This window comes from Diorhabda sublineata, chromosome 5, assembly GCF_026230105.1.
Source record: "Diorhabda sublineata isolate icDioSubl1.1 chromosome 5, icDioSubl1.1, whole genome shotgun sequence".
Taxonomy (NCBI): Eukaryota; Metazoa; Arthropoda; class Insecta; order Coleoptera; family Chrysomelidae; genus Diorhabda; species Diorhabda sublineata.
In genome coordinates, this window is record NC_079478.1 from 34,423,496 (window position 1) to 34,436,174 (window position 12,679).

At 32.5% G+C, this 12,679-nt stretch overlaps 1 protein-coding gene across 1 annotated transcript in view; it reads right to left on the reverse strand.

The window, feature by feature from the left end:
* LOC130444304 (uncharacterized) overlaps window positions 1-12,027 on the reverse strand; it is a 198,974-nt gene extending 186,947 nt beyond the window's left edge. The window contains exon 1 of the mRNA XM_056779381.1: window positions 11,853-12,027. The gene's annotated coding sequence lies outside the window, so the exon portion shown is untranslated. The remainder of the gene's footprint in view (window positions 1-11,852) is intronic.
* Window positions 12,028-12,679: the final 652 nt, after the last annotated feature.

The following is a 12,679-nucleotide window of genomic DNA, read 5'->3' on the forward strand; positions in this document are numbered from 1 at the left end:
AAAAGTTCCTCTGGGGTTCCAAACGTTTTGTTCCATTTCGTCAATCTTTTGTTTGCTTCTACACTTTTCTCTCTATATATTTATTTAGTTTTCTTCTTTTTTGTTCATGGTCCAACACTCGCTGTCATACAGCACCGTTAGTTGTATAACTGTGTTTTAAATGCGAAACTTGATGGCCCTTGAAAGATCTTTTGATCTCAAAAGTTCCTCTGGGGTTCCAAACGTTTTGTTCCATCTCGTCAATCTTTTGTTTGCTTCTACACTTTTCTCTCTATATATTTATTTAGTTTTCTTCTTTTTTGTTCATGGTCCAACACTCGCTGTCATACAGCACCGTTAGTTGTATAACTGTGTTGTAAATGCGAAACTTGATGGCCCTTGAAATATCTTTTGATCTCAAAAGTTCTGCTGGGGTTCCAAACGTTTTGTTCCATCTCGTCAATCTTTTGTTTGCTTCTACACTTTTCTCTCTATATATTTATTTAGTTTTCTTCTTTTTTGTTCATGGTCCAACACTCGCTGTCATACAGCACCGTTAGTTGTATAACTGTGTTGTAAATGCGAAACTTGATGGCCCTTGAAATATCTTTTGATCTCAAAAGTTCTGCTGGGGTTCCAAACGTTTTGTTCCATCTCGTCAATCTTTTGTTTGCTTCTACACTTTTCTCTCTATATATTTATTTAGTTTTCTTCTTTTTTGTTCATGGTCCAACACTCGCTGTCATACAGCACCGTTAGTTGTATAACTGTGTTGTAAATGCGAAACTTGATGGCCCTTGAAATATCTTTTGATCTCAAAAGTTCTGCTGGGGTTCCAAACGTTTTGTTCCATCTCGTCAATCTTTTGTTTGCTTCTACACTTTTCTCTCTATATATTTATTTAGTTTTCTTCTTTTTTGTTCATGGTCCAACACTCGCTGTCATACAGCACCGTTGGTTGTATAACTGTGTTGTAAATGCGAAACTTGATGGCCCTTGAAAGATCTTTTGATCTCAAAAGTTCTGCTGGGGTTCCAAACGTTTTGTTCCATCTCGTCAATCTTTTGTTTGCTTCTACACTTTTCTCTCTATATATTTATTTAGTTTTCTTCTTTTTTGTTCATGGTCCAACACTCGCTGTCATACAGCACCGTTGGTTGTATAACTGTGTTGTAAATGCGAAACTTGATGGCCCTTGAAATATCTTTTGATCTCAAAAGTTCTGCTGGGGCTCCAAACGTTTTGTTCCATCTCGTCAATCTTTTGTTTGCTTCTACACTTTTCTCCCCATATGTTTATTTAGTTTTCTTCTTTTTTGTTCATGGTCCAACACTCGCTGTCATACAGCACCGTTGGTTGTATAACTGTGTTTTAAATGCGAAACTTGATGGCCCTTGAAAGATCTTTTGATCTCAAAAGTTCTGCTGGGGTTCCAAACGTTTTGTTCCATCTCGTCAATCTTTTGTTTGCTTCTACACTTTTCTCTCTATATATTTATTTAGTTTTCTTCTTTTTTGTTCATGGTCCAACACTCGCTGTCATACAGCACCGTTGGTTGTATAACTGTGTTGTAAATGCGAAACTTGATGGCCCTTGAAATATCTTTTGATCTCAAAAGTTCTGCTGGGGCTCCAAACGTTTTGTTCCATCTCGTCAATCTTTTGTTTGCTTCTACACTTTTCTCCCCATATGTTTATTTAGTTTTCTTCTTTTTTGTTCATGGTCCAACACTCGCTGTCATACAGCACCGTTGGTTGTATAACTGTGTTGTAAATGCGAAACTTGATGGCCCTTGAAATATCTTTTGATCTCAAAAGTTCTGCTGGGGTTCCAAACGTTTTGTTCCATCTCGTCAATCTTTTGTTTGCTTCTACACTTTTCTCTCTATATATTTATTTAGTTTTCTTCTTTTTTGTTCATGGATCAACACTCGCTGTCATACAGCACCGTTGGTTGTATAACTGTGTTTTAAATGCGAAACTTGATGGCCCTTGAAAGATCTTTTGATCTCAAAAGTTCCTCTGGGGTTCCAAACGTTTTGTTCCATCTCGTCAATCTTTTGTTTGCTTCTACACTTTTCTCTCTATATATTTATTTAGTTTTCTTCTTTTTTGTTCATGGTCCAACACTCGCTGTCATACAGCACCGTTAGTTGTATAACTGTGTTGTAAATGCGAAACTTGATGGCCCTTGAAATATCTTTTGATCTCAAAAGTTCTGCTGGGGTTCCAAACGTTTTGTTCCATCTCGTCAATCTTTTGTTTGCTTCTACACTTTTCTCTCTATATATTTATTTAGTTTTCTTCTTTTTTGTTCATGGATCAACACTCGCTGTCATACAGCACCGTTGGTTGTATAACTGTGTTGTAAATGCGAAACTCGATGGCCCTTGAAATATCTTTTGATCTCAAAAGTTCTGCTGGGGCTCCAAACGTTTTGTTCCATCTCGTCAATCTTTTGTTTGCTTCTACACTTTTCTCTCTATATATTTATTTAGTTTTCTTCTTTTTTGTTCATGGTCCAACACTCGCTGTCATACAGCACCGTTAGTTGTATAACTGTGTTTTAAATGCGAAACTTGATGGCCCTTGAAAGATCTTTTGATCTCAAAAGTTCCTCTGGGGTTCCAAACGTTTTGTTCCATCTCGTCAATCTTTTGTTTGCTTCTACACTTTTCTCTCTATATATTTATTTAGTTTTCTTCTTTTTTGTTCATGGTCCAACACTCGCTGTCATACAGCACCGTTGGTTGTATAACTGTGTTGTAAATGCGAAACTTGATGGCCCTTGAAAGATCTTTTGATCTCAAAAGTTCTGCTGGGGTTCCAAACGTTTTGTTCCATCTCGTCAATCTTTTGTTTGCTTCTACACTTTTCTCTCTATATATTTATTTAGTTTTCTTCTTTTTTGTTCATGGTCCAACACTCGCTGTCATACAGCACCGTTAGTTGTATAACTGTGTTGTAAATGCGAAACTTGATGGCCCTTGAAATATCTTTTGATCTCAAAAGTTCTGCTGGGGTTCCAAACGTTTTGTTCCATTTCGTCAATCTTTTGTTTGCTTCTACACTTTTCTCTCTATATATTTATTTAGTTTTCTTCTTTTTTGTTCATGGTCCAACACTCGCTGTCATACAGCACCGTTGGTTGTATAACTGTGTTTTAAATGCGAAACTTGATGGCCCTTGAAAGATCTTTTGATCTCAAAAGTTCCTCTGGGGTTCCAAACGTTTTGTTCCATCTCGTCAATCTTTTGTTTGCTTCTACACTTTTCTCTCTATATATTTATTTAGTTTTCTTCTTTTTTGTTCATGGTCCAACACTCGCTGTCATACAGCACCGTTAGTTGTATAACTGTGTTGTAAATGCGAAACTTGATGGCCCTTGAAATATCTTTTGATCTCAAAAGTTCTGCTGGGGTTCCAAACGTTTTGTTCCATCTCGTCAATCTTTTGTTTGCTTCTACACTTTTCTCTCTATATATTTATTTAGTTTTCTTCTTTTTTGTTCATGGATCAACACTCGCTGTCATACAGCACCGTTAGTTGTATAACTGTGTTGTAAATGCGAAACTTGATGGCCCTTGAAATATCTTTTGATCTCAAAAGTTCTGCTGGGGCTCCAAACGTTTTGTTCCATCTCGTCAATCTTTTGTTTGCTTCTACACTTTTCTCCCCATATGTTTATTCAGTTTTCTTCTTTTTTGTTCATGGTCCTACACTCGCTGTTATACAGCACCGTTGGTTGTATAAATGTCTTGTAAATGCGAAACTCGATGGCCCTTGAAATATCTTTTCATCTTTATAGTCCTGTTAGGGCTCTAGTCTTTTGTCAATTTTCCTGGCTTCACCTCCTTCGCAAACGAGAATTGGAGGACTAGAGAAAATATATAAATATAAACTTTTCTCAATGATTGGAAGACTATAAAATATGTACAAGTTTTTTTTAGGAATGAACGTTGCTGGTATTTTTGCAATTGATAAAAAAACTGCAGAATCGATTTATCAGTTTTTTTGTGTAATGAAACAACAACTTTTGTTCGCGCTGTTCAAGTTGTTAATTAACCAAGTATAAAATAAGATTGGTCTTATAGTATTGACATAACTTGAACAGCTGCTAGAAGACAGATGGTCTTATTCATTGACAAAAATAACGATACACCTGATTGTTCTGCTTAGTGAGCTCTGTACGTTTAATTTAACATTAAAAAAATGTAAGTTTCAGTATAAAATCCTTATAAACAGAATCTGATAATTGAGAGATTGACGTTGAGAAATTCTAGCTAAAATTTCAGTGATTTTAGACGCTAATTTTCTGTTTGACAATCATATAAGTTTGCTGTAAATTCTTGGCCATCATGACAATGTCCCTTTTCACATTTTGGTGATCATTATGGCTAAAATCACGTATTGCACTTCGAATTGGTTGAATACCAACTGTAATCACTAGATCTGATCCCCAATGACTTTTTCTTGATTCCTAACTTTATAGTTTCATATGAGGGGAAAGATTTGAGCGAAGTGTGTAAATTTAAAAAATAAAATTGTGGAAAAAGTCTTGTTTCTTCGTTGCCAGGAACATTTCGAACAAACCCAGTAGATTTGATTAAAGTAATCGGAATTGATTTATTGACATAACCTTAAAATTCCAAAATATGGTGAATTCGCTATGTATGGGTTTGTGTTCTGATGCAAGATTGCAGTCTCCCAATAAACCATTTCACCCTCTCCATTTAATCGATATTTTTCCCTATATAAAAACAGTTTGAAATAAAAAGCATTTTCAAATAGAATTACCTTTAATTACCTTTTTGTACATAATATATAGTGTGTTGTATATTCAATCTAATTTTCTCAACAAATTTTCGAATGCAATGCAAAATTTAACATTTATTGAATATATTAAACAGAGAAAACAGACCGAAAAAATGTAAAAACTGAAAATAAGGAAGAAGCAGGGAACAAAGAATATTATAAAATATAGAGAGGAAATACAAGTTAATAAAGCAAAAAGTACTAATGGAAGAAAGAAGCTTCAAAAATAAGAGGGAAACCATAAAGAATATATACAGGTCCTCAAGACCATTAGCCTCAATCTTCTTCACTATGTTTCTCCATTTCCTTCGGTCATTTGCTACTTCTTTCCACTCGAACGTTCCTACCTCATCTATATCCCGCTTGACTTCTTCTGGAAGCTCTTTGCACACCTTCTCTTTCTTCCAGTGCCATAGTCACAATTCTCTGATGTTGAATTCTAGAAATTGTCTCGACCATCAAGTTTTTTGTGCTCTAACTATCTATATCACCATTAGTTCTTCTCCAGATACTTTCTGGACATTTTGACACCGTCATACAATGTCCAGAGGACTTTTTTTTCAATATTTGTAATTTATTTTCGTCTTTCTTTGCAATTGACCATGTTTTTGATACATATAGAACTGCTGGTTTTACGATTGTTCCACACTGCTCTTAGAAGTATTTTTGATAATGATCCCACCACTCGGTTCTTTGTCGGAACTCTTATCTCTTTCTCATAGAATTGAAATTAAAGATACAGAGCTGACGTGTGACTGAAGATAAAGAAAAAGCATCAATTTACCGTTTCTCTATCTCCCTTTAGTCGCCAATAAAATCATAGTAGAGAAAGATACAAAGTGGTATACTAATGCTCTTTCTCCCTCTATCAGCAGTTCAGATCCACTTGAAAAACTTGATTGAATTGGTGCGTATTTATCCAGTTTTTTTAAGAACTCGATCTTTCAGATAGTAAGGGACTCTGTAGTGTTTGGTAAGTAGCTCTATCCCTTTATGATCACAAAGTAACTGTTTTCTAGAATGTCCTGTGACATTCGCGGTCACAGGACCGGGCTTATGTTGGGAAACTTGAAAGGCCGGTTAAAGTAGACATTTTTGACCTTCTGGCGTCAGTCGGCGTTGTGCTACACCCACGTAAACATTATTGATGCTCCTGCCAAGTATGAATTGCGAAGCGTGATTCGTTTTCTACAGGATGAAGGCCATAGTACTAAAGAAATCCATCGGAGAATGAGTCGTGTGTATGGGGAAAACTTCATGAGTGATGGTGCTGTGCGTGAATGGTGACGAAAGTTTAAAGATGCCGTAATGATTTGCATGAAGAAGGGGGCCAAGGACGAAAATCTTTCATTCCAAATGATCTGGTGTAAAGAGTTGATAGAATGGTTTAAGAAAACCGCAGATTCACCATTACTACTTTATCTACCGAATTTTTAGAAGTTTCAAGGATTGTTTTCTACTCTAATTGAATATATTGGCGGCAACTTTCTTTGAGGATGGTATTGAAAAGCTTGTCCACAGGTATTACAGTAAGTGTACGATCTTTCGATAATACAATTATTGTTTTATATGAACTTGTCTTTCATTTATAGCCTATCTAAGGTTGAAAAAAAAGCGGACATAGACAGACAGACAATACTGACGACAGACCCGATAATGACGTTCTACAATCTTATGACTCAGAGTCTCCCGAGTAATTCATAACAAAGTTTTACTTCCTTGTTCTTCGATGGAGTAGTGATAATAAATCTGATATGAAACTCAAATCCAAATGTTTTGACATAGATTCACTGCCCTATGCTGTGCTGTGCTGGCCAAACTGCTAAGTATACGCCTGAGCTAATTATTTGTTGTTGTAGTGGTAGTGTCAACAGTGTTTGCAGTATACTTTTTCAAATGCTTGAAATATTTTTTTCTGTGTGTTCACAGAAATCAGTGAAGAGAAGATGTAGTCCTACTTTTATTCGTAACTATTGTACTAATTAAAAAAAATTAAAAAACGAAAAAAGAGTAATAACTACCGAAGACAAACTTTCTTGAGTAGAAGATTAAAATTTGCCACATCCTCCACGAAATACAAACATTTGAGTGGCTGAAAAACACTTTTTTGCACACCAATTATATAGTAAAAAAGAAGATTAGTTCAATTAGATAACCTTCACACAAAAACAATTTTATTACAATTATTTGTTGATTACATCGATAAAATCTACACGCATTTTTTTCTCCTCCTATGCCGTAGTTGAATTAATAGAGTCGATCTTTCATCTCCGATAGATCGGAAAGATAATTCTACAAAATAAACCAGCGAATTTTCCGTAGACTTTATTTTCAAATTACATACTATCGTCTAAATATGTAATCTCGACGTCAAATCCGACAATGGGATCTATAATCTTCAATTTATTCAATAAATATTATTAAATCCGTGGAAATAAAAACTTGGAATCGTGAGTTACATTACAATGTATTTTTCCATCTATCAACTGGAGGGATTTTTGTTTGATTTAAGTTTGATTCGTATGGCCAAAATTAAACCAACTTTCCTTGTGGTAATTTTTTTATTTATGCAGTAAATTAAGGATAATTATAACCTATTTTGTGCTCATAACCTCAAAAAATCAAAGAGTTAAACTAAGAAGTTAAAATTTGACGAACTTTTAGTTTAATTTTACTATTAATAATAATTCTACAATTCAATCGGATCCAATAGCTTTGTTCGCGGATCTAATTCCGAATCAGTTTAGGCGTGCTTTCAAAATTTACGGGTATCCCTTCGCGAATGACAATTTGGCAATTGCGCATGCGATCAGTTCTTAAACTGATTCGGAATCAAATCCGGGAACAAAGCTTATGTTAATCGCAAAGAAACTGGATCGATTATTTGTGAAGGAATCGTAGATAGACGGATTTAAAGAAGGAGTCTCATTAATAACGTCGATTTACAACGTTCACTTTGTTTATAGAATTCTCATACAAGAGGAAACCTTCAATATTCGAAGTATAACTCATTGTATTCTCTGGAACGTTCACCAAGTTCTTTGAGACCTTGAAAAAATCATTCTTTGACTTAGATGCAATCTCCATTGCAACTAACAATTTTTCCAAGCAATAATTTCATTGTCTTATCGCAAGACAACTTTTATAGATCTTACGGAATGATTTTGAATGGGTCCAGGAAGGGTCCGTGCCTGAATTTTGAAAGTTTTGAGAAACAACGTGCAAAGTTGAAAAGTTTTAGAACTGATAGTTTCAATGGGGTGTTTAAATGGTAGGAAGATGTATGGATAGCGGCCTACCTAATAGGTTCGATCTTCAGGTAACACAAATTAGAATATATACATAAAATAGGGCTTAAAAGGTGCTCAATCGAATTCTAGTTACAAAAGAAATTACTTACGAAGAATAGACTCGAAATATTCTAAAAACTATAATTATACGGAATATTTATAATTAGATATATTCAAGAAATAATTTTTGTTTCTGAATATTCCAAAGATTTTACTTTAACTTTAGTTTTCATGGTTTAATCCTTGAATTTACTTCTAACAGGTTTGTGAACTTTTAAATCTTAATTGTTCTCAGAAGACTGAGATTATTTGTATTTGCACTCGAAAGAAATATAAGGGCTTTCAGTAGAACAAACATAATAAAACGAAGGACGATATTAGATAACTGAGAAAAAGATTATGTTAGGGTAGATTCGAAAAACAGGGCGGTGTGTTGAGTTTTTAAGGTAGTCATGCCGAATAGGTTTTCAATTGAGCATGATACCGTTGAATTTATTCATTTATTATATAATTTTTGACAAATTTGGGCTTAGAAGAAACAATTTTGGAACAACCTCATTTACCTACGTCCATTTTTGAAAAAATTCTTTAGGACTATCTATTTTTAGATATAAATTAAGCCAGAAAAGCCTATTTGTGATAAAATTCAACCATAGAAAGACAATTATTTGATAAAATTAGTTTGGAAATATTCATTTTTGGACAAAACTAACCAAAAAACCCAATTTTCGACAAAGTTTAACCCAGAGTAGCCTTTTTTGACAAAATTCAATCCAGAATTGTCATTTTGACAAAATTTAAAAATGAAATGACAATTTTTATCGAAATTAGTTTGGAAATATTCATTTATATACGAAGATAACCGAAAAAGCAATTTTCGACAAAATTGAACCCAGAAAAGCCTATTTTTGATAAAATTCAACCATGGAAAGAGAATTATTTGTTAAAATTAGTTTGGAAATATTCATTTTTGGACAAAACTAATCAAAAAACCCAATTTTCGACAAACTTTAACCCAGAGTAGCCTTTTTTGTCAAAATTCAATCCAGAATTGTCATTTTGACAAAATTTAAAAATGAAATGACAATTTTTATCGAAATTAGTTTGGAAATATTCATTTATATGCGAAAATAACCAAAAAAACAATTTTCGACAAAATTCAACCCAGAAAAGCCTATTTTTGATAAAATTCAACCATGGAAAGACAATTATTTGATAAAATTAGTTTGGAAATATTCATTTTTGGACAAAACTAATAAAAAAACCCAATTTTCGACAAAGTTTAACCCCGAGTAGCCTTTTTTGACAAAATTCAATCCAGAATTGTAATTTTGACAAAATTTAAAAATGAAATGACAATTTTTATCGAAATTAGTTTGGAAATATTCATTTATATGCGAAAATAACCAAAACCAAAAATTTTCGACAAAATTGAACCCAGAAAAGCCTATTTTTGACAAATTTATTTTTAAATAAAGTTTAACGAAAAAAAGGCCAATTATTAACAAGATTTAATCAGGTAAAAAAAATTTTTTCATAAAATTGGGTTGAGAATATTCATTTCAAGGAAAAATTAACCAGAGAATCCAATTTTTGAGAATATTCAACATAGAAAAGCCTACTTTTGCCAAAAATAGTTTGATAATAACTATTTTTAGGCAAAATTTAAATGAAATAAGGCCAATTAATGAAAAAATTCAACTCATAAAAGATTGGTTTTGACAAAATTGAATCAAGAAGTCTATTTTTGATAAAATGAATTTTAGACTAAATTTAACGAAAAAAGGCCAATTATAGACAAAATTTAACCACGTAAGAAATTTTTTTCCATAAAATTAGATTGAAAATATTCATTTTTGGGCAACATTAACCGATAAATCCAATTTTCGAAAAAAATCAATCCAGAAAAAGCTATTTTTGAAAAAAGTAGTTTGAAAATATCTGTTTTTAGACAAAATTTAACAAAAACAAGCTAATTATTGATAAAATTCAACCCATAAAAGCTCCTTGTTGACAAAATTAATATGGTAATATCTATTTTTAGACAAATATTAAACACGTAAGGACAATTTTTGATAAAACTAGTTTGGAAATATTCATTTTTAAGCAAAACTAACCACAAAAAGCCAATTTTTCGTCAAAATAGGTATGGGAATATCCATTTTTAGGCCAAACTTGAGCAAAAAAAGCCATTTTTCGGAAAATCTATTTTTAAACAAAATTTAAACAAGAAAGGGCAACTTTTGAATAAATTAGTTTAGAAATATCTACTTTTAGACATATTTCAAGTAAGAAAAATCAATTTTTGATAAATTCTAACTTGGAGGAGGCAGTTTCTGATAAAATTAGACTTGAAAACGACTTTTTTCAGTACATTTAGAAATATATTTTTCATTTGTTGTGAACATAGAAATGTCAATTTTGGATGAATTAACAGTGAAAAATAATTTTTACAAAACTAAAAGCAAAAAATGGAATTTTTAACAAAATCAAACTTTGAGCATCCAATTTTCAACCGAATGGTACTTGAAAAAGGAGTTTTTTGGTTGAAGTGAAATTTGAAAAGCCAATTGTCAATAAATTATCTATATAATGACCAATTTTAGACAAATTTAAACTCAAAAAAGGTCATTTTTGACAAAATCAAACTAAGAGTACTAAATTTTTGATCAAACAATATATGAAAAGACATTTTTAATGAATTGTGTCTTAAAAAATCAATTTTTGTCAACATTAGATTCAAAAATGCAATTTTTGGGAAATTAAACCAACAAGGATCAATTTTTGGCTAGATTATTCATAAAAATATTTGAATCTGTCATTTCGAATTCAAAATTTGACTATTTTAAACAAAATTTCACTTGAAGAAGTTAATTTTTAGCGAAATTGAATTGAGAAAATGCGTTTTTTTTTTATGAAATTGAGCTCAAAGAAGTTGAATTTTCACGAAATTGGAAAACAAAGCCAATATTTTTTCAAATTAAGCACAGAAAATAAGAATTTTATCAAACTGAAATCAGATAATTCATTCCTTGACCAAATTAATTTCAGTTAATCAACATTTTGATTAAATTGGAGTAACAAAAACAAACAATTTTTCCACATTATTAATTCCAAAACAGCCATTCAAAATGAATGAGTAAAACTAATTAGAAATACTAAATATTGATAGAAAAAACGATTTTTTAACGAACTAATTTCCTTTTTAGACTAGATTAATTCCAAAAACAACCATTTTTCGACAGATTAGAACTCAAAAAAGTTTTGCTTTAGCGAAATGAACTTAGAAAAACAATTTTTTAACAAATTTAACTCGGAAAATCCATTTTTTGTTGGATTGAACCAAAGAAGCCTTTTTTGGAATAAATTAAAAGAAGAGAAATCAGAAACTGCCGATAAAACAAACAATTTATTTAAAAAATAGCCATTTTACGACAAAATACATACCAAAACTGCCATTTTTTGATAGAAATAAACTTGAACAACTTATTTTGAACATAATATATTTATAAAAAATGAGTTTTAGAAGAAGAAATAGAAATAATCGGGAAAAGCTGGGAATGGAAATAAGTAAAAAGGTTCTAAACCGATAATTCAATAGATATACAATATTTTATATAAGTTGAGAAGTATATTTTCAACAATATATCACTGTTGATATTTCCAATCAAATCTTAATATTTTCAATTTTTGAGAATTTCTTATTTTTGTATATTTTTAGGCTGTTTTTAAAAGTCAGTAACATAAAGACCATTAAAACTATCCTTACCTTAACGGCAAAAAGCAATCCACATAAAATCCAGTAACGCCACTGAAATTCCAACAAAGGATTTCACTCAAAAAAAAATATCTATTCATATAAACCCACAAAAATATGCACTACAACTCGCGCTACGAATAATATCCTAACAGTATCTAGGCGGCGTGAACGTTCGCGACAGAATGAAGAAAGAAGAAAGCGTTAGCGGGTTCGCGGTCACGTGACTTCGCCATCCACTTCTTGCAGCAGTCGGCGGAGTTGAAGCCAAACGTCCAGCGAAAGAGTACGTCGACCGGACATCCTCTTATCGACCCTTTATTTGGATTCTTCTTCGCAACACGATCCTTCTTACTCATATTTTCCCATTGTTTCATCTCAAGATATTTCTTGTTTCAATATATACACTGTAAAAAAAGGAACCATCAAAATATTATATTTAGGAAGCGCTGGTATTGATAGTAACATTTAAGTTTAGTCCCTTCGGTATTTCATTGTTTAGAGCTACAAATGTTGAAGCAGACGCAACTAACAAGGGTTGAACAATTTTTGTGATATTCTTTGTATGGATTCTTCTATGTATCCTTTCATTACGTTGGAAGAACGTCAACTTCCGTGTTTTTTCAGAGTGAGCAAATCAGCGCCGCTTTCCACCAACATAGTTTCCGAGACGCCGTAGCCCATCAGGTATATCCTTCGGGATTTTTTAGTTTCGCGTATTTTGCGTCAAGTTTCGGGATAGCATTGATGGTATGGCATCCAAGATGTTGGGCGTAACACCTTCTGCTATTCATATTTGTAGGCCGTAGATCTGCATATTCATGGTGCACGGGACTCGA